This window comes from Perca fluviatilis, chromosome 5, assembly GCF_010015445.1.
Source record: "Perca fluviatilis chromosome 5, GENO_Pfluv_1.0, whole genome shotgun sequence".
In the NCBI taxonomy this organism is placed as follows: domain Eukaryota; kingdom Metazoa; phylum Chordata; class Actinopteri; order Perciformes; family Percidae; genus Perca; species Perca fluviatilis.
Genome location: NC_053116.1, coordinates 15,230,169 through 15,249,893, shown reverse-complemented (window position 1 = coordinate 15,249,893; position 19,725 = coordinate 15,230,169). Strand labels below are relative to the sequence as shown.

Sequence of the window (19,725 nt, the reverse complement as noted above, 5' to 3'; positions counted from 1 at the left end):
TGGTTTAGGAATCACTTCAGCATCGGAATCATAAAAATCCAAACCGTACCCAACCCTAAATGACACACAATTAAACAATTAAGTTTTATTTTGTAACATTTAAATCTGCAAAGAAACTAAAGCTGTCAGATAAATGTAGTGAAGTAAAAAGTACAATATTTCCCTTTAAAGTGCTCATATTATGCTCATTTTCAGGTTCATAATTGTATTTAGAGGTTGTACCAGAATAGGTTTACATGGTTTAATTTTCAAAAAACACCATATTCTTGTTGTACTGCACATTGCTGCAGCTCCTCTTTTTACCCTGTGTGTTGTGCTCTCAATTTTAGCTACAGAGTGAGGCATCTCACTTCTGTTCCAATCTTTGTTGGGAGTTGCACATGCGCAGAAGCTAGGTAAGGACTACTAGCCAGTCAGAAGCAGAGTATGAGGGCTTGCCACGCTAGCAGCTAGGCGAGCATTATAACGTGTGTTACAAAGTGACGCACGTTTGTCACGAAGTAAAGGCTGGACTACAATAGAGCTGTTTGGAGCAGTTTGTGAACAGTGTTTTCTGTTGGAGATAGTAAGTCCCTTTGGGGTGGACTTTTTAACTTTGTAAACCTATAACATGCACAAAAAAGATACACAATAAAAGATAAGGGAAAAAGCCAAAAAGCATAATATGAGCACTTTAAATCGTATTAAGTACAATTCTAAAGTAGCATAAAACGGAAATATGTAGGTGATGTACAAGTACCGTATTTTCCGGACTATAAGTCGCTCCGGAGTATAAGTCGCATCAGTCAAAAAATGCGTCATGAAGAGGAAAAAAACATATATAAGTCGCATTTATTTGGATTATTTTTTTTTTAATACGGTAGGTGTCCGGTATGTTAACGTAACACATTAACAGTTAGTGAACTATACAATAGCACACAGAACAACTAGTTACCAGGGCGTGGAGCATGGATGTATTAAAAGGCGTGGAGACATAACTGCACCGTTGACAAGCCCCTCCCTTCCTCCAGCTCTGGCCATCTTGCTTTCAGCCCGCAATTAGCCGATTAGCTTTCTTTGATTTCTTCATTGCAGCAAGAGTCACCTTTTCGCCAGTCCCTCACAAGTTTCTCCCTCATTTCAAACTTTCTTTCTGCTGCTCGATTACCGTTTTCGGCTGCATATTTTACTACCTGCAGTTTGTTATCTCTTTTCTTTCTCAGTTGTCTTTAGGAGCAGCATTCTAGTTGTCACAAGCCTAGAGCGTCCTCTCGCAGCTGTAGACGGTAATGTTTTCAGTATGAATTAACATGTAAAAACATGTTAAATTATATATATTTTTATATATAAGTCGCACCTGACTATAAGTCGCAGGACCAGCCAAAGTAGGAAAAAAAGTGTGACTTATAGTCCGGAAAATAAGGAAATTCAATATTGTAATCAAGTACAGAGTAAAAGTACTTTGTTATATTGCACCGCTGCCAGCAGCAACAGCTGAAACTGAATCAATCTACATCAGTAGAGGTCGACCGATTCATCGGCACCGATAGTTGATTGGTGGAACTATCGTTATCGGCAAAAATCCATACCGATAGTTTTTCCTGGTTGCGTCTGTTGCTGGAGCGGCTGAGAAGCGTGCGCTGTCATTCTTTACACAGTACACGAGAGCTGAGAAGGGTCTGCTGGCATCATGCATTACAATAGCGGCCACTAGAGGCGAAATAAAAACCATCACTGATGCCTCGTGTTGTTTATTTTCGACACGTGTTACTGCGTGCTGCACGGAGAGCACGTGCTGTGCGGAGAAGGGTGACATCAGATGCGCGTTTAAAGCATCGACAGCTAAAAGGTATACAATACAATTTGTCATATCATTATAAAGTTATTAATTTGTTGAATAGATGCTGCATTAGTAGAGAAAGAACAGCACAACAGTATGTTTGTTTGCTTTCGAGACTGAGATGACTCTAAACGTTAGTAGTAGGCTAACTTACCTCAAGCGGTTAAACACTGACAAAAATAAACGCAAGTCCGACCCAAATCGTCCACGATTCGTCTAGTGGCTGCCGCTGGAGAATTGAGATGTGTAGAATCGACAGCGCATTCATTTTCAAATCCTCAGCGGAGGAGCATCAACAACTGCTCGAAAGCACGGTAGCGTTATATGGTGGAGCGAGATAGAGAGTGAGTGAAGAGAGCCCAGCGGCGTTAGAACAAAGCTAGGACTCATTGAAATAAAACATGTTTTCGCCGATTCATCTCTAGAAATGCGACTGTAGCGAGCATGTCACTATCACTAACGTTATCCACATTTATATTTACACACAACAAATGATATATCCAGCTTCAAAAAAGTCTAAAAGTCGGAAGTTAGAACGAATGCATTGTGCAAAGAGTGGTTGCTATGGAGACGATACAGTGTTGAGTTCTGTTGACAGTTGCATTGAGTTCCGTTGCTCTGATTGGTTGTAGGTCTATCCAATGAATGAGCATTATAATTCATATAAAAGGACAAACTATTTACATTTCTTCAAAAAAGGCCCAAATGTATGCCAAATCTCAAAACAGTGACGCCATTCTTCTCTGTAGAACGGTTTCAGACTCACATTCTGACTAGAATCTGAGTAGGACCTCGTCCGGCTAGTTCTAAACCGTTCTACAGAGAAGAATGGGCGCGTACATACAATTTGGGATTGCTAGTACTGAAATAGCAAATAGTTTGTCCTTTATATGAATTATAATGCTCATTATGTTTATTTTTGCACTGGATGACTCCAAATATATAGGAGAACTGTTTTAGACAACACACATGCTTGTGTAGCATTGCTGTGGGTGTAATATCAATAAATATGACATTATTGTATGCATTTTGTTCAACTGTTTTATCCAGTATAAATTCTAAATACTATCGGTCGATTAATCGGTTATCGGCAAATACGGCCCAACCTAGCTATCGGTATCGGTAAAATCCACTATCGGTCGACCTCTATACATCAGTTATGATGACGTGCATGTCTATTATGTTAGAGAAGAACTCAAGAAGTATGCAGTAGAAATACAAAGACTGTGAGGGTTATTACTGAGAAAGTTGGACAAGCACATGAAAAATATATGAACACAAATATTTTGTTATTTGGTTTGTCTGTCTGTCAGCAGGATTACTGAAAAACTACTCGCCCGATTTTCATGAAACTTGGTGAAAGGGTGTAGCATGACGTTGCAAGTGCGTTTGTGCTGCATTTGTGTGGTGTCGGAATACTCAGACTCGGAGAGTGCCCTTCTAGTTTAGATATCATTTAGTTGACCTTTTTTTTGAGGACTGTCTCAAATATTCTATAAATAATAATGTAACATTTTAGTCTTTAAATCCTGCACATTGGTCCTCTTAATTTCCTTGTTTTATTCCATTTATTTTATTATTAATTAAAGCCAAACCAACAACAAAGCAAACAGTATCAATACCACAGTCTATAGCTACATAAGACATGTCTGTACTATTCCGATTGTTTCTGTACTAAGCAAATGTCTGACAAATCAATTGTTTTATCCTCAAACCTACATGACAAGTGTGAGCTGAATTCACATAACTCACTCACACATGCCCAGATATTAAAGTTTCAGAGCCATGTGAATTAATGTTTAATCCTGGAAGTGTTAGGCAGGGAGAGCAATATGTTCCTTGTCCCCCCCCCTAGGCCAGTTGGCAGCCATGAAGCTCAGTGTAGCTTGAGTCAGGGCCTGTTTGCTAGAGTGGGGGGGGGGGGATTACATCCTGAGAGAGCATCTTTTTTATTTTTTTTTTAAATGTGAGGAACATGTGATGCCTTTGAGTTCAAGGTCTTGGAAGTTACCTACAGTACACTTATACAAGGTAGATCCATCCCAAATGTAACTTTAGAGAAGTACTCAAACTTCCTCTGGGCGTAAGAAGGACTGATGTTGGCTGAGTGCATCTAGTGTCCAGGGATCGCTCTCCCTCATTGTTGTCAAGATGAAATGCTCAACTAGACTTGGCGAGGCTGATTGAAGCTGACATGCACAGACACAGATAAACTGTTAGAGCCTGACAGAGATTGATGTCGACCACAATAAACTAGCAAAGAGAGGTAGGGTGGACAGACGAAATGTGGGGGTCTAAGAAGTTAAATAGAGTTGATATTTTAAAACTACATTTTTTATTCCTTCATGTTTCGTTGATGTCTGATTATTTCCTAACTTTGAGATAACAAATACTGGATGGAAAACACAAATGCGAAGGGTTGACAGAAACTGTGCAGTATACTTAAACATAGCATTTGGTAAGTATGAACCAGACAGTTCAACCCTGTTTCCTAGATATTACGTTTATATGCTACTAAATTGCAACAGCTAATCAGCTGTAAGTATGTACAGTAAGCTGTAGGTATTTAGAATCCAGCCTCGTTTATATCATAGACAGTATTTAGAATGGACCAACAGATCCCGTTGCCCTGGACGGAGACCAGTGAAGGATATTAGAAGCACTTTTCCGGTGAGCGCTGAGCGTTACTGCGCAGCCTCCAACTGAGAGAGACGACGTAAATGTGACGTAAGCGACCTGTCTGAAAGTTGTAAGTCTTCTGGTAGCTGTACCAAGAGAAATCTCAATCATTCCAAATCTTGCAGAGACGGAGGGCATAGGTATATGGAGAGAACATAGGCACAGGCTAATTATTGCTAACTAAAATGCTAGTTAACATTAGTAATTAAACCTAAACAGCTCATGTAAGTCAAAACTGCCTGCGAGCTTCTCCTGTACTATATGGTAATTCCTCTACTATGCGACAGTAAGTCGCTTGGTTATGACACAATCGTAAGCCTATTTCTACAAAAATGTCTGCTACGGAGCCATAACGTGAGATACAAGGTAACAAATAGGATGTGTCTCAATCCGCACACTTTTGTCAGTATACTTCTAATGTGCATTGACCACTTACTGCCGTAGTGCCCACTTTGGATGGTTAGTGTTGTCCCAAACGGAACACTTAGAGGTCGGCTCGCCCCGCCGCCTCTGAAAATCTGACGCAAATCTATTAAACTGACCTTTGTTGATCTGAAATGAAGACAGATACAGCAACTGCATGGCCTATTTCTTGCTTAAAATGTTTTCAGAAACACGTTTCGGTGAACTATTTTCGTAAAATAGATTGTATTCTGAACGAGCCGCCATTATGCTGTCGTCGGGAAATCCGGCCAGAGAAGCAGACCCATGTGACGCGTTGGCTTCAATCAGCGCGGGCTGCCGGCGTCCCTGGTTACTCCCCCTTTTCCGCTCGCGTAGTCAAGATGCAAAACCTTGATTTAGCGGCGTGGTCCATTGTTCCCCACTGAGCTTTTTGACCGTTTTTAGGGGGTCATCCGGGTACTTTCAGTGCACTGACTTTTTGCGTTATCCACACTATATACTTAAAACTAAGTGTTTGAAGTGTGCAAGTAGGCGGTTTGAGACACAGCCATAGAGTCTTTAAACGCTTCAGATGTAAAGTTATTCGCTGTCAAAGTGACATCAAAATGAATGGCAGTCAATGGATTGCTAACGGGAGGTGATCGCTTTGTAGCATCAAAATGGTGCCATAGGAGGTTCGAGTTCTGAAGCGAGGCTTACACCCTTGGTTTATATCCATGTTTACAAGTCTTTTTCTTCTTCCCTGACTTTGCTGGCAGATTGCAGCATATGACTGGATGTTACCGCCACCTGTCGATCAGTGGAATAGTGTGACACCCCCATACTTTTCTTTTCTTTCAGTACATTTTTTTTTCAACATAATGTAATTGACATCCTACGTACTGGGACGTACTAAATTGTATTCTATTTTATTAAAAACGCCAGTGGGCAACAACACTAAATATAAGATCGACCCACACACACACACTCACAGAAAAATAAATAAAAAACGTTGCGGTGTGACAGACAGTAGAATTCCCTTCAGTCAAACACAATAAAGACAAAGAAAGTTCAACTTGCGGTTGTGTTTTGGTCCTGGGGAGATGGCTTGGTGGTCGAAGAACAGGGGAGTAACTTAGCAGGCGGCAGAAATCTTCGTCAGAGGCTTTTCCGGTGGTGCTATCTGACCTTGCAACATCTGAACAGTCCAACAAGAGTCTTCATCAGAGGACCCACATGACGCTACTGGTCACTACGGGGTCTATCTGACCTTGAATTTAGTCCAAGCTCACACTCCATAGTCCATAATTTACTTTTTTTTACTAGTCACATAAGCTAACTTGAATAAACTACTGCTACCTAATGCTGCCGATACACTTCATTCAGGCTATAGCCAAACATTTAGCATTGTTACTTTACTAGCTACCGCTAGCTTAGCGGCTAACAGGTAAATATTTTCAGTATCTCACAAACACAAGCACTAACATTCAGCCAAACGTTAATTAAATGAAATTATGTATGGAAACGTGTCTTGGCGTCTTAATTTGCTGTTGCAATGTTTTCCTCCAAACTTTATCCATTCTGCCGACCTCACCCTTTCCTTTCCTTTGCTAGCTTGTTACCACTCTGTACCAGGGATGTATTAAGAGAACTCTGTGCACACCTCTGTCGTCCCATTGACATATAGCTATATAAGGTCTGTCCGCCCTCTCAGTTTCTCTTCCTCATCTACTACCAATCACAACAGCTATCACCAACTGACCACTGATATTGACCAATAAAAAGGAGTTCGAGCTAAAGGTGTATTCTGTGTTTCTTATTTTAGTTAACCTTAATCACTTCTGATTAACTCATTGTTTGGGTTCCTTAACTATTTATATCTCACTTTATTTAAAACACGTTAAATCACTTTCAGTTTTAATGCATCGCCTACCTGAGCAAACATGGAGTGCTAACAGCCAAGCTGAATGAGTGAGAGAAAGCAGGCAAAGAACAGAGACTGTTGTAATGTCACATCAAACCTTTTATCCCCAAGGCTGCAGCAGAGATTTTGGAGATGGTGACACTATATGGAAGAATTGATTTGCCTCCACTTGCCTTGTTGGTAGCTTGAGATTAAAGACAAAAAAATAAACCAATGTGGGCACTCTGACCACTTGACAGACTGCAAAACCTCGGAATGGGTTTGTGTGCTGATTCATGTGTATAAGTGAGAATGCATGATGTGCAAATTACGTGAATATGGGTCCAACAGAATTGCTTTCACCTGGTCTTTGTACTCCAGCTAGCCCATTTCTGTGACAAACGCTTTCAACCTCTCACAAACCTGTGTGTTTATCTGGTGCAGTCACTGTGCACAGCTCCTCACCTGCTAACACCTTTTTGTTGAGCTGGAGCTGGCAATGTGTGCACTCCCTCTGCATCAAAACACCCCTGTGTTCAGCTAGAGTGCTCTTTGTATAAAAGACACCCCTCTGCGTTGCTGGAATGGTTCTTATTTGCAGTCCATCTCTCTTCTTTTTGTTACTCTTTTTTTGTCCGAATCTCATCGTCTCTCTGCAGCCAATTTTGGCCCTCCAAACAAAACATGAAAAACATTGGAATTGAAACGACATGATTGTTTTCCATTGAAATGCAATCAAGCTTTTGATGAGTTCGTGTTCTCTATTTTATTGCCATTTCCTCCTGTTTTGCCAATATATGCTGTTACAAATACCAGGTTAAAAAATAATTTAAACCGCTGAGGAGATTTTCTTAAGCTCCCAGTCCATTTGACCCACGACTGCTATTTAAAACACACAATGCTGATTCCTCCAGATAGAAAGAGATTTAGACTGAGAATATTCCTGTTCAGATTAGTGCTTCACAAGTGATATTGAGTGCTTTAAGAGGATTATATCAATGATGCTCCATTTTCCATCTGCACGGTAAACCATTTAACATTAAAAGGCTACTCTACCAAATATAGAGCATAAAGACTGTTAGCCAGGGTTTTTGTCCTGATTCCCTCTGATGAAATTAAGGATAAAATCAGCGAGAGAAAAGTGTGTTCTTCTCCTTGCAGTGTGAAGAATAGGCGTGGAGATGAGATTTACAGACATGGCTGTCAGATTACTGGCTCCAGCTGTGGAGACGGAGAAGCCATGCGTTGGCTGTGTTTTCTCTCATAGCTCATTGCTGCACAGCACAGTGTGGTGCTGTTTTCTGTCATGCAGCAGGGTCGAGAGGGTCAGGACATGGGCTGTTTCCCTTTCTGCTCACAAGCAAGAAAGCTACACCACAATCCAAAGTTTATGTCTTCTGTTTCCCTCTTCTTGTTGTATCCCTCCTCCTCATCCGCCCATCTCAGCTCAATTAATCTAGGATGCCTAAGTGACCCTATGAAAAGCCACTGCGCATGATTGAAATTACTCCCCGCACACTGCACTACAAATTTCACCCACAGATGACCCTTACACAGCTTTCTCCATTAACAGTATATGTCTCTCTCCCTCTCCTCTCTCTCTCTCTCTCTCTCTCTCTCTCTCTCTCTCTGTGTGCAGCTTTTCCTTTGTGATCTCAAGTTGGCCATCACGCTTCTCAGCAGGTCACGTACATGATTTAATTAGATTCCTTGTTGCCGTGTTCTTTACAGCTTTTGTCAAAGGCTGTTGTCATTTTAACTGAAGCTGTAAATTAAATGTAGGGCATTCACATGCACACGCACCTGCATTCACTTACACACAGACACACACACATACATACACACGCGCACACACAGGCGCGCACACACTAACAGATCATTAGACTTACACACACCCATGCATATTCAAGTAATGAGCGCTGAATTGTAAACAGTAACATTTTATTGGTACTTAGGTTACTGTTGTCTATTGTGAGAAAAACAATGTTATCTTAAGACCTTGACAAGCACAACAGCTTATACGGTTATTGTCAGCCGTAGTTTATTGCTAAACAGTGAAGAGTGAGAGCAGAGTCACATTGCCATGTACGTCGGAACGGGCAAAATTAATGTTGTGTCTGGCCCAGGCAGTCAGAGTTCAGCTGTCCAGTCTGCTCCTCCAGAGGGCCTGGCTATAGTCCTGACCCTGCACTGAGTCTCAGCAGCAGAGCATTTCCAGCTGGATCGCCTCAAATCACCAGCTATAAGGTCTCAGGAACAACCCTCCAGGGGTGGCAGAAGACCTTGGCATGGCAACCGTCATGGCTGATTTATTATTGTAGAGGACCACTGTGGCAGAAAAGAAGAAGTGATCTTCAAATTAAAGATGTCACCAGTTAGTCGCAAACAATGGAATCAACAAATGACGACAATTATGGATCCTTGCATCTTTCTTTCAAATCTACTCGTTTTGAGAGATGGCACTGAAAAATTAATGAGGCGTTTTATTATTTTCCAGCTTCAGCTGGTCTACCTCTAGAGTTAATAAAACTGTCAATATTAAAATTCCCTCTCACGTTGGATGGAATTTATTTCACTGTTTAGTTCGTGGTTATTTTTCACGTGTCTCCAGGTTTTTATACAGCAGTATAAGGATGCAGGCCAGCTATGGAGATGTCTGTGAAGCAGTCATTGTGTCAATGTAATAATGGTGCATTTGAGTTATGTGTCTGGAGAACACAGGATGGTGGCCCCCCCATACCTACCCTCCCCACCATCTGTACCACATCTTACTCCGGGTAATTCTGCATTCTTTCTGTCTCATTCGCTGTCTCTCTATTTGTCCCCTCCTATCTCACGCTCCCTCTTTGTCTCTCATACTCACACACATGTTGATTCATTTTGTGGGACGGAGTCAGTCTATATTTGAACTACTTCTATGATTGGGATGATATTAAACTGCCCATGGCTAAACAAAGCATTCAGAACATGTCTAGGTTTTTCTTCAATAAAGTAAAAATTGATCCATGGCTGTCAAAAGGTTCATGCTGCACTCTGTGTGTATGTGTGTGTGTGTGTGTGTGTGTGTGTGTGTGTGTGTGTGTGTGTGTGTGTGTGTGTGTGTGTGTGTGAGAGAGAGCTTTGAAGGATATTTTTCTCCTCAGACTCAGCCTACATTGTTGTTAAATGGGTTCTGGTGTTTGCTCAGAAGACATAATGGAAAGACTCACATTTGATGGATGTTACTGTCGAAAATGAATATGAATGCGTTAAATCAGCAATAATTCCTTTTCCAGTCATTATTAATTCTAGATTTGCTTTGGCAAATAGATTTGTTTTTTGGATTGATGCCCAACTACTGTGTCATGAAGCATTCATTATTCAAAAATGCAACTGAAACTAGGGCACTTCTGGTGGAAACTATGTGAGAGAAATAATGCTGAAAGGTTTTAGAAAGTCCTTTCATGTCCTGTTTATGTTAAAGGTGCTTTTTTTTTACTACTGCTGGAGTGCAAGAACGGATATTGTAGCGACTAATTTAATTGCCATGGATGTCAGAGTATATTTTGAGTGTGTCCCATTCAAAAGCCACATAAAAAGAGAAACACTGTCATACTCAAAGATTCCCTTGGCAAGAAAATCAGTGATTCGCCGCGCACAACAACAGATGCTGTATATAAATTATGTACTAAAGTCATTAGAAAATAATTTCCTGAATGCTAAAATGCCACAAAAAAAAACATTTGTGTGATGTGGTGCATAATCGGAGAGCTCTTCTGAGCTGGCTGTTTTAAGCAGTGCATGTACCTGATCAGTTCCACTACAACCGGTTTTTTTTGGGGTTGCATTTCATGCTCCTCGTCCCATGTCCCTCTGAGAAAGGCAAAGTCTTTGGTATGTGTTGATCCTAACGTGCTCTGAATTTCCGATCATGTTTCAAAGGTGGTGATTGAAGTCATGATTCTCATCTTGACTGATGTCGTATAATTAGGCTGGGTTGTTAGTGTCTGAAGATCTCCTCTCATCCACAGCTGGTCCACTACCTTTGATGGCACTTATTTTAATCTTAATGATGCATTGCTAAAACTCATTTTAAAGTTGAGATTTACTGACGAGGCAACACAAAGTTGGAAAAACAGTTGCTTATCGAGGTTTTCTATTTCACAGTGCAATCATTTTGGTAAATTAAAGTTTTAAATGTGAGTAAGCTGAGATAGCCTGAATGCAATAATTGAAATCGTCATTCTTGTAAAAGTACAGGTGGAATACTTTGCTATGGCTGAGAGTTGAATGGTGATTTGGAGAGGTCAAGTGAGTCTAAACCCTCTGAGAGCCAAGGATGTTGTTTCTTCATTAAGACAGCTAGTGTCAGCATTCTGGCTACATGATGCAGACTAATAATTAAACCGAGGCCCAAGAAAGAAATGTCACTGGGATCGGCAGGTTACTTCCTGTGATGACCTTTTCTCATCCAGGTACCAAACAGAGTTCCATCAGAAGAGTAAAAAAACTTTGGGCTTAATGAGGAAGAGTGCATAACTGTCCATCATGCCTGTCCATCACCAGTGAATTACAGCACACTCAACCTTTTTCTCTCTGAAGGTGCTGACACACTACAGGAGGCAGACGGGGGAAAAAAACTAGTGGGACAACAGCCGATCGTCTCCCTGGTGTGTCAGGGCCTTTACAGTTGATCAGCATATCTACAGTGTAGTGGTGTGAGTTGAGCTGGACAATAGCGAAAGCAACATTGCCATGTTGAATTGCTTCCCACTTTTCAATTTTTTTCTACAATTCAAATACAGTAGGTCTGGTATTGTGATCATTGATGGTGATTTTTTTTTTGTGTATTGGTTACAGGGATAGTCAGCGGTGCTGTCTATAATGTATATATAGATATTAAAGCTTTTTGATATTAATGAACATCCGTTACATTCAAGCCATTGCCAAATGAGTTGCTACAACGCTAATTAAGACTATCAGTCAGATAAGAGTCCGCCATGTTTTTTTGATCCTCCGTGTCCTCCTTGGCTACTAGCAATTGCGTGGAGGAGGGGTGGGGGTGGTGCGCTATCACGGAAGGCTGTATTATGTGGACGAGCCGACAGTTTCGTTGTCATTACTTAGAATTCCTCATGTGGGCGACAGAAACTACACTCTATAGCTTTAAATGTTCATCCGTAGTGGTCCCAGTAATGTTTGTTTGTTGTGTACTGAAGTAGCACTTCACATGATACATTTGACAAATAATTGACGACTGCTTTTTGATGTCATCATACTATTTTTTAAACGAGTTATTGTTCTGTATTACTCAAAGTAATGTTACTTTGTTAGACAGACCAGACCTATGTTTCACCCCATGACAATTATGAACCACAGCTTCAAATGTTGGTCTCGCGGAGCTGCAGCATTTATTCATCGATACCACCTGACAACTTTACTGTTTATTTCTTCTCTCTTCGGTGCACCAGTGTTACAGTAATATCTGGCATCGTTTCCTTGCACTACTTTAAGATGGTTCTATTTTAAAGATGATTTTTCCTTTCTTCATTCATCCTTTGTAGGCCTACTCTTTTTTCTTATTTAAGTAGTCTATCTTTTACTGCACACTGGCTGCTGAAGCGCTTTCGGCGCCCATGTTAAGCAATTCAGCCCAAACGATATAGAAGACATACTGTATTATACGTATGTGATATCAATGATCTGATTCCAATGATAAAGTATGAATCACCTGTTTGTTTACCTTGATTTTCCTGGCCTCCTCTCCCCTTTTATGTTTGATCTAATTCACAATTTTAAAAAGAAATTGGCAGTGGACACATTGGAAAGTATGTAAATTATGAGGTTTGTGTGATAAAAACACAATCAGCTGATTAATGGGTGATAGCTGAGGAAAAAGCCTTTGTGTCTTATGTTAGGCCAAGCTAGTTTAGTGTTTCATTATTCTTCTAGCTTTATAGAATATTTCACTAAATGTACAAGTTGAATGATTCACCACCGTTTATTCAAAATTACTTTAGGGACTCTTTTTAATTCTCGTCAACAAACTTCTACCAAACCTAATCAGAATTACCTCTTCAAATGACAGCATGATGTTAGTGTACTTACATTGTACAAACATGTTCTGGCAACCCATTTTATGTTTTTATTTGCTTACTTTTGACATTGTGAGGCACTTAAAAATAAAAAATGAGTGATGAGTGATCTCAATGAATGAGAATATTGTAAAAAAGAAAGCTGTATGGTTTTAAATACTTTTTTATTCCAGCATTTCATTGGGTGAGCGAGCGCCCCTGCATCTGGACGAGGTTTGTTTAGGCATGTGTTGCATCTGACGCTGCTAGCCGCAGTTGTCATCTTCTTGTTAAATGATGCGTGAAAGTGAATATCCATCTTCTGTGATCAAAAGCGTTATGTGATGGCAGTACGATACATGCATTATAAACAACCTGGCTGCGAGTGGGAGAGAAAACACCACACTGGGCTCTGTACCTCAGAGAAAGGAATAGACTCTTTCAGGCTTTCTTTTATGTGTAAAATGTGTGGCGAACATATTTTATCACACCAACTCTGCCCTACACCAATGTCTTTTCTTACAAAGAAACCTGAAGAAATTGATGACTATGTTGCAATCCCAGCTCTCACTTTAAAGACCCACGCATACAATTAAAGTAAGCCAGGAAATGGAAAGTGAAAAATCTGTGAAACATTTGTTCACATTAGCAGTTTGGTCCAAGAATCGATAGCCTGCTGCGTAAGGGTAGGGGAGCATTATGTGATGTAACAAGCTTATTTGCAAAAACACAAGTGCTGGAGTGAGGGAGAGTCGGAGGATTGGGTTGTAGCATTTAGGTGCACAGCAAGAAATCACTCAGCCTACGTGAAAAAGTCTCCAGGCGGCCAACTAAGCTGACTGGGGAGAAATAACACCGCCATTAAAGCCCCCTCAACACCTATGTGGATTTCTTAAATTGAAACAGTCCAAGTCTGGAGAGTGAAAGATTGGGGCGGGGGGGGGGGGGGGGAGATGGACAGGGCAGCCAACAGGAAGTGAGCCAAACTGAGAAAGGCCCATTCCTGCTTCCTGTAATTACAGTGCTATTATTTAAATGTCAGTGTCCGTCTATCTGTGTGTCAGTCTCTAAAGGGTAAATTCATGTTAACACTGGACTTTGTGTTAATGTTGTCTTTATTTCCATTAATTTAAATCAGAGGAAAAAAAACATCGAACTCCAAATGTTTAATCGCTTTTTCATTAATCTGTCCATTCAAGTACAACCTTACTCTGTGTGTGTGTGTGTGTGTTAGAGGGAGGGAGGAAGAGAGAAAGAACTCTCAACTCAGTCCCTCTGTTGATGCACACGGAACAAGGTTAATTACTTTTCTGACCTTCTCCAGAAGCTTAAAGAAATATTCCAATCATAGCCTGAATAGATAGCACAACCAGAGATGCTGAGTCAATGGCCAAACAGTGAAAAATGAAACACTGATAAATCTTTTTAAGTGTACCGTTATTTACCTTCACTATTACTTATCAGATGTTTCAATAAAAATGACTGCATCACTGATTTAATGTCACAGAGGAAAACAGATTGCTTTTCTTTCCACCTAAAGCTGCTTGCTTACTTTGATAAAATAGGCAATGTATGCAAAGCATCCAGTTTTTTTACACATTACACTTATAAAAATGCTTGATTTGATTATTTTGGATGTCAAGCATCAGTCAATCAGGGTGCAATCACTTGTGATAGTGTTTCGGAGATATCATGAAAATATAGTCATTTTCTTAACACCAGTAGAGTTGAAGTCTTCCCCAGCCTAAGATCTTTTGAAAAAAAGCAGATAACATGAGCAACATTTTACATGTTCTCTCCATTTTACAACTACTGTAGTCTTATGAATATGTATATTGGCCATAAATGCTGCAATTATGTAGTTCAGCGAGTTGTAGCATTTAAAGGCACAAGAGAGCCACCAGAGACTAAACCCATTAACCATGAGAGAACTACTGTACAAGTGGGAATGCAATTATTTTTCCAGTTCACAAACAAGAGTGTAAGCAAAAATAAAAGCTTTGGTTAATTATGTGTACCAAGCAGTGTTTCCCAGCATTTTGTACTTAAATTATAAAAAAAAAAACAAAAAAAAACGTTTTCTTACTCTTAGAAAACCGTCCTAGTAACTTGAACAGCATAAAACTTATTTGGATTCACATCAGGTTGAGTTGCAATATTTAAACTTGTTACCTGATTTTGAGACCAAAATAAAGTGATGGAATAATTTGACTTTGCCTGCAGGACATTTTGTCAACACCGTAATGAATATTTGTGCTTTACTGTACATGAGAAAGCTGTTTCTAACTGGAATTTTTGAGCTGAATAATAGAGGATACAAAGTAAATGTGAATAAATCATTTTTGGAAATAATGTAAATGTGAGCAGGTCCATAGATAGGATTTAGGAGCCCCAAACTGCCAATAATGAATCAGACTCGACACCACAAATACACCCCTGTATGTGAGCTACTTATATTAAAACATGTAGGTATAGTGCTTTGGTTTAAATATTTGATTCCTCTAGGCTGTCAAAATGCAGAGAATCATTCTGCAACCAGTTCATTTCACTCTCCATTACAGAAATAACAGTTTCATAGCCAACAGCACTTTAGGCTATTAAATGTAATGTAAGGAAGATAGTGGCTTTGCTTGATGAGCAGCTGTTATCATTTCTGCATGTCTGAAACTTGTTTGAAAGCCCTTTTAAATAGGGCTATATTAGGTGCATGAATATGATTATTCTACCCATACATCCATTTTAAGTCAGTAATACTGTCAGCGTGTCTCACAGTGGTTTCGATGGTCAGACTATTTGATATGCATTCATCAGTCTTCCTGGCTGATCTGTGTTGGCAGCCACCCACAATCTCTCCAAGCTCAATTTGATCTCCAGGATAAACAAACCCGCAACAATTAAAAGAGATATGAGGGTTGACAAAATAATTAACATGGGGCCAGTCTGACTCTGGGGGGGGGGAATTGTGTGCAGTCAACAAAAGACGAATAAACAAATAATCATTTGGGTGGTTGAGCAACGAACATATTAATTGTGTGTTCAGTGGAAAACCTTAGAGAAAAATAATCTTCACAGAAATCTACATTCTTCATGCCCCCTCCCCAAACGCACAAATCTTGCTAAAAATAAACAGCGATATTTGACTCATTCACTTATTAACTTATCCCCGATTATAAAACAGAGAGCAAGACTGTTCAGTGGAAACTGAAGCCGATCTCAGTGGTCTGGGGTCAGAGATGTATAGTAACGAAGCAGAACTACTTCCCTACTGTACTTAAGTACTAAAAGGCTGTATCTGTCCTCTACTGGAGTATTATTTTTTTCTCCTACTTGCAGTCTGACTTCAGTTCACCACCTCACCATCTGCGTCGCCAATTCCGTTTGTCTCCAAAATGTGCATATGCATGGGTCAGAGTTTGTGTGGAGGACCACACATTCTCCCGTCAAGTTTGTTTTTTATAAATCACAACCTTTGTGTGGGAAGTGGCGTACGCACATTTTCAGCCCCGTTTTGTGCGTACGCCACGTTTATAAATGAGACCCCTGGTCTTTGATTCAGAGCTTTCGGGGGTTATCACTGAGGGTGTCTCTTGATTTAGAAGTTGAGCCCACAGTCACAGCCTCCTCAGGTGAACACGGCAGACATCAGCTTTGAAACGTCACTGGTTTGCCTCAAATTGCTTCAGGCTTTGAATAATTATGATAATCCTCACTAGTGGAAGTTTTTTAGCACAAATTTTCTGTGATTAATGATAATGGTCATGAGTGTTGAAAAGCAGGTCAACATGACCCTTAAAATGCTAATGTTTCTCACTGTATGTCTAAATGCTGGAATATTATTTCAGCCTCAAAAAAGAGATCATCTTGCACGGTCGGTGTACTATTACATGGACACAGAAACACACACAGACATTCAGTTATTGCCTACTGAGACCAAAGCAGGATGTTTATCTGTGTTACCCAGAGGTGAGAGTCAATGGGGAGCAGCTTTTAGCAGCTACGTGTGTAAGTGCCATGCTGTCCCTCGGCTGCATCTGGGTAAAAGCACTGAAGAGAAAATGAGGGTGCAACCACTCTGGCTATTACGGAAGAGAAGTGCTACTGGTTATCATGATGAGGTCAAAAAAATAACCCCAGACTCACAGACACATTTTTATACACAAAATGGAACACTGTTTTCTGCAAAAACACAAATTTAGATATATAGATGAACATGCATCAGCTGCACTAATCCATATATTTTATATTAACAATTGATCAAAGATGATGTGTAACGCCGAGCGTGACAATTGTGAGGATCACACAACAAATTAACATCCAACTCTGCATTTCCCCTCAGCTATATTGTGTCTTTGGTAGTGCCTTTCAGCTCTTTGTTTCCGCTCCTATTAATCCTATTTTCAACTACAGAAAGCAGGTGTATTTGGGCAAAAAGCTCTGATACCTGCTACTCGCCCATCACCACAGGGCAGGTAGGTTCAAGCTGAGATTTTTCTAAGGTGTTGGTGGAGACCAAATGGAACTAAAATGAGAGTGAATATATTGGACTGACATTCATCAGGTGGCCAGAGACACAACTCCAATTGGATGCTAATGTTGCTCCATATCTACTGGATGTGTATATAGGCAATTATTTGCTAACATGTTTGCCCTAACAACTTTATTTGGTGATATGTCAAATGTGTATAGTACATAGTTAATCTGCTCCCTAGTTGCCAAAAATTTAGCTATATACATATACAGTACACACACACACATACATACATATATATATATATATATATATATATATATATATATATATATATATATATATATATATACACAGTATATATTAGGGTGACCATATTTTGATTTCCAAAAAAGAGGACACTCGCCCGGCCTCGAGACAAATCCAGACAGGCTTCTTAGAGGTTAATGAACATGCTTTATTATGCCTCGATGGTGCAAAAATAACTTCTGTAGTAAAATAAAATAAAATCTGTAACAACCTGTAACAAAATAATAGCTCTCTTTTAAAATATGATTATGTTCTGCAGTCTCGGTTGATGCTTTTAGAAAGCAGCTGAAGACACACTTGTTTCAACTCGCTTTTGTCTCATGTTTGTAATTTTGGGTTTTTAGTCTTTTAATCTTCATTGTAGTAGGGTATTGTATTTCTTTTTGCTTGTTTAGTTTCTGTTTTGGATCCTACTGTATTTTAACAAATGTCTATTGTGTGAAGCACTTTGTGACTCTGTCTGTAAAAGGTGCTATATAAAATAAATTATTATATACATACACACACACACACACACACATATATATATATATATATATATATATATATATATATATATATATATATATATATATATATATATATATATATATATATATATATATATATATATATAGCTTTTATTTTTTATTTTTTTTAAGTGCGAGGGTGGACAAGATAACCAAAAAGATATACATACATATACAGAAATGCTTGCAAATATTTGTAAGGTGACAAGGGCAATGTGACAAAACACATGGCAATTTATGCAAGATGCAGGAAAATGTCTAAGAGTGATGTTGGACAAAAGTAAACTCAATAATGATGGAAAGAAACTTTGTCTGTCAATACCTCAAACCTTGGCCCTTAAAAATGGCCATTAGATATAGCCACCACCTCTGACAATCTCAACAAAAACCATCATGAGCTTCACTAAATTGATGTTTACTGCATGGCTATTTTTGTTATTTCGTTCACTGCCTGTAAGATGGCAAGTGAGGATACAGCTTATGAGAACATGCAGCTTGTTGTGTAACTCTCAGTACTCAGCTTTCCACAGGAACTGCCTGGTTCTTGATAGTGTGGCAGTGATTAGTAGATTAGTCTCCCCTGTGTTACCTCCAGGAGTGTAAGTATTGCATATGGAAGAAGTTCCTCTCAGCGTCCAGCCTGCTCCTCATCTGGATCCGTCCATGGCTCGGATTGTCGACTCTAAGAGCTGCTGGCTGTTTGAACTTCACAACACAGAGACACACACAAAACACAAACACACACTCACTCATTCACATACAGAGACCAACATGATAACAACATAGCCCTCACTACAAGGACTGAAACGCAGGGCTGATTACGATTACCAGGGATTATACTCTTTATAAGAGCCCATTCAAGCCCATTTCCAATGTCCCCAAAATCGAGGCACCAATCACAACCGTTGAGGCGGGCTTTACGCGACGACAATAGCGCAGCCACGGAGAGCAGCTTTTTGTTTACATTCAACATGACTGCTACCGAAGCGCAGCGGTTGGTCTGATTGGTTGGACTATCCAATGCGCCCAGAGGCATTTGGCAATTGGCAATTGCGTCCGTTGGTGACGCCCCTTTGGAAATGAACTGTCAATGAACCTTTCCCAGACCCACTCTGAGTTTAAAACTGAGAAGGGTCTGGTGTCAACCAGGCTACAATAGCACAGCACATACCCCTAACACTAACTCCAAAGCACAGTAACCCCTGACGCTTTCTTAAAGTTTATAGCATAGCCTGTCTGCCTCTATACCTCTACTTTGGAGTCTTTCAACAAGAATGAGACATCATTTTGCTTTGCAATCTCCATGTTAGAAATGCAGTCTGTGGGAACAACATTGCACATCTCGTTCATATATATATAAACAAGCCAGATACAATGCAGTCATTAGCTACCTGCAGGAGGCAGAAAGGGTCCAGTACTCCCACACACACACACAGTTAAAATGGCCTCACTAACCTGAGCACTGTTCAATTCTGTGTTTCCATTAATAAAGAGGTCCTGTTCAATTGAGACTGTGTGACCTTGATTTTAATGTAAAACAAGTGTTTGGGTATCAATTTAAGTGCCCTGGGCATATTTGCATATTCACTTTTACGTAAGTG

At 39.9% G+C, this 19,725-nt stretch overlaps 1 long non-coding RNA gene across 1 annotated transcript in view; it reads right to left on the bottom strand.

Moving 5' to 3' along the window:
- Positions 1-8,766: 8,766 nt before the first annotated feature.
- Positions 8,767-19,725, bottom strand: part of LOC120559279 — a 33,386-nt gene continuing 22,427 nt past the window's right edge. The window contains exons 2-3 of the long non-coding RNA XR_005639237.1: positions 18,714-18,829; positions 8,767-9,113 (exon numbers count right to left, since the gene is read on the bottom strand). This is a non-coding gene — a long non-coding RNA (uncharacterized LOC120559279). The remainder of the gene's footprint in view (positions 9,114-18,713; positions 18,830-19,725) is intronic.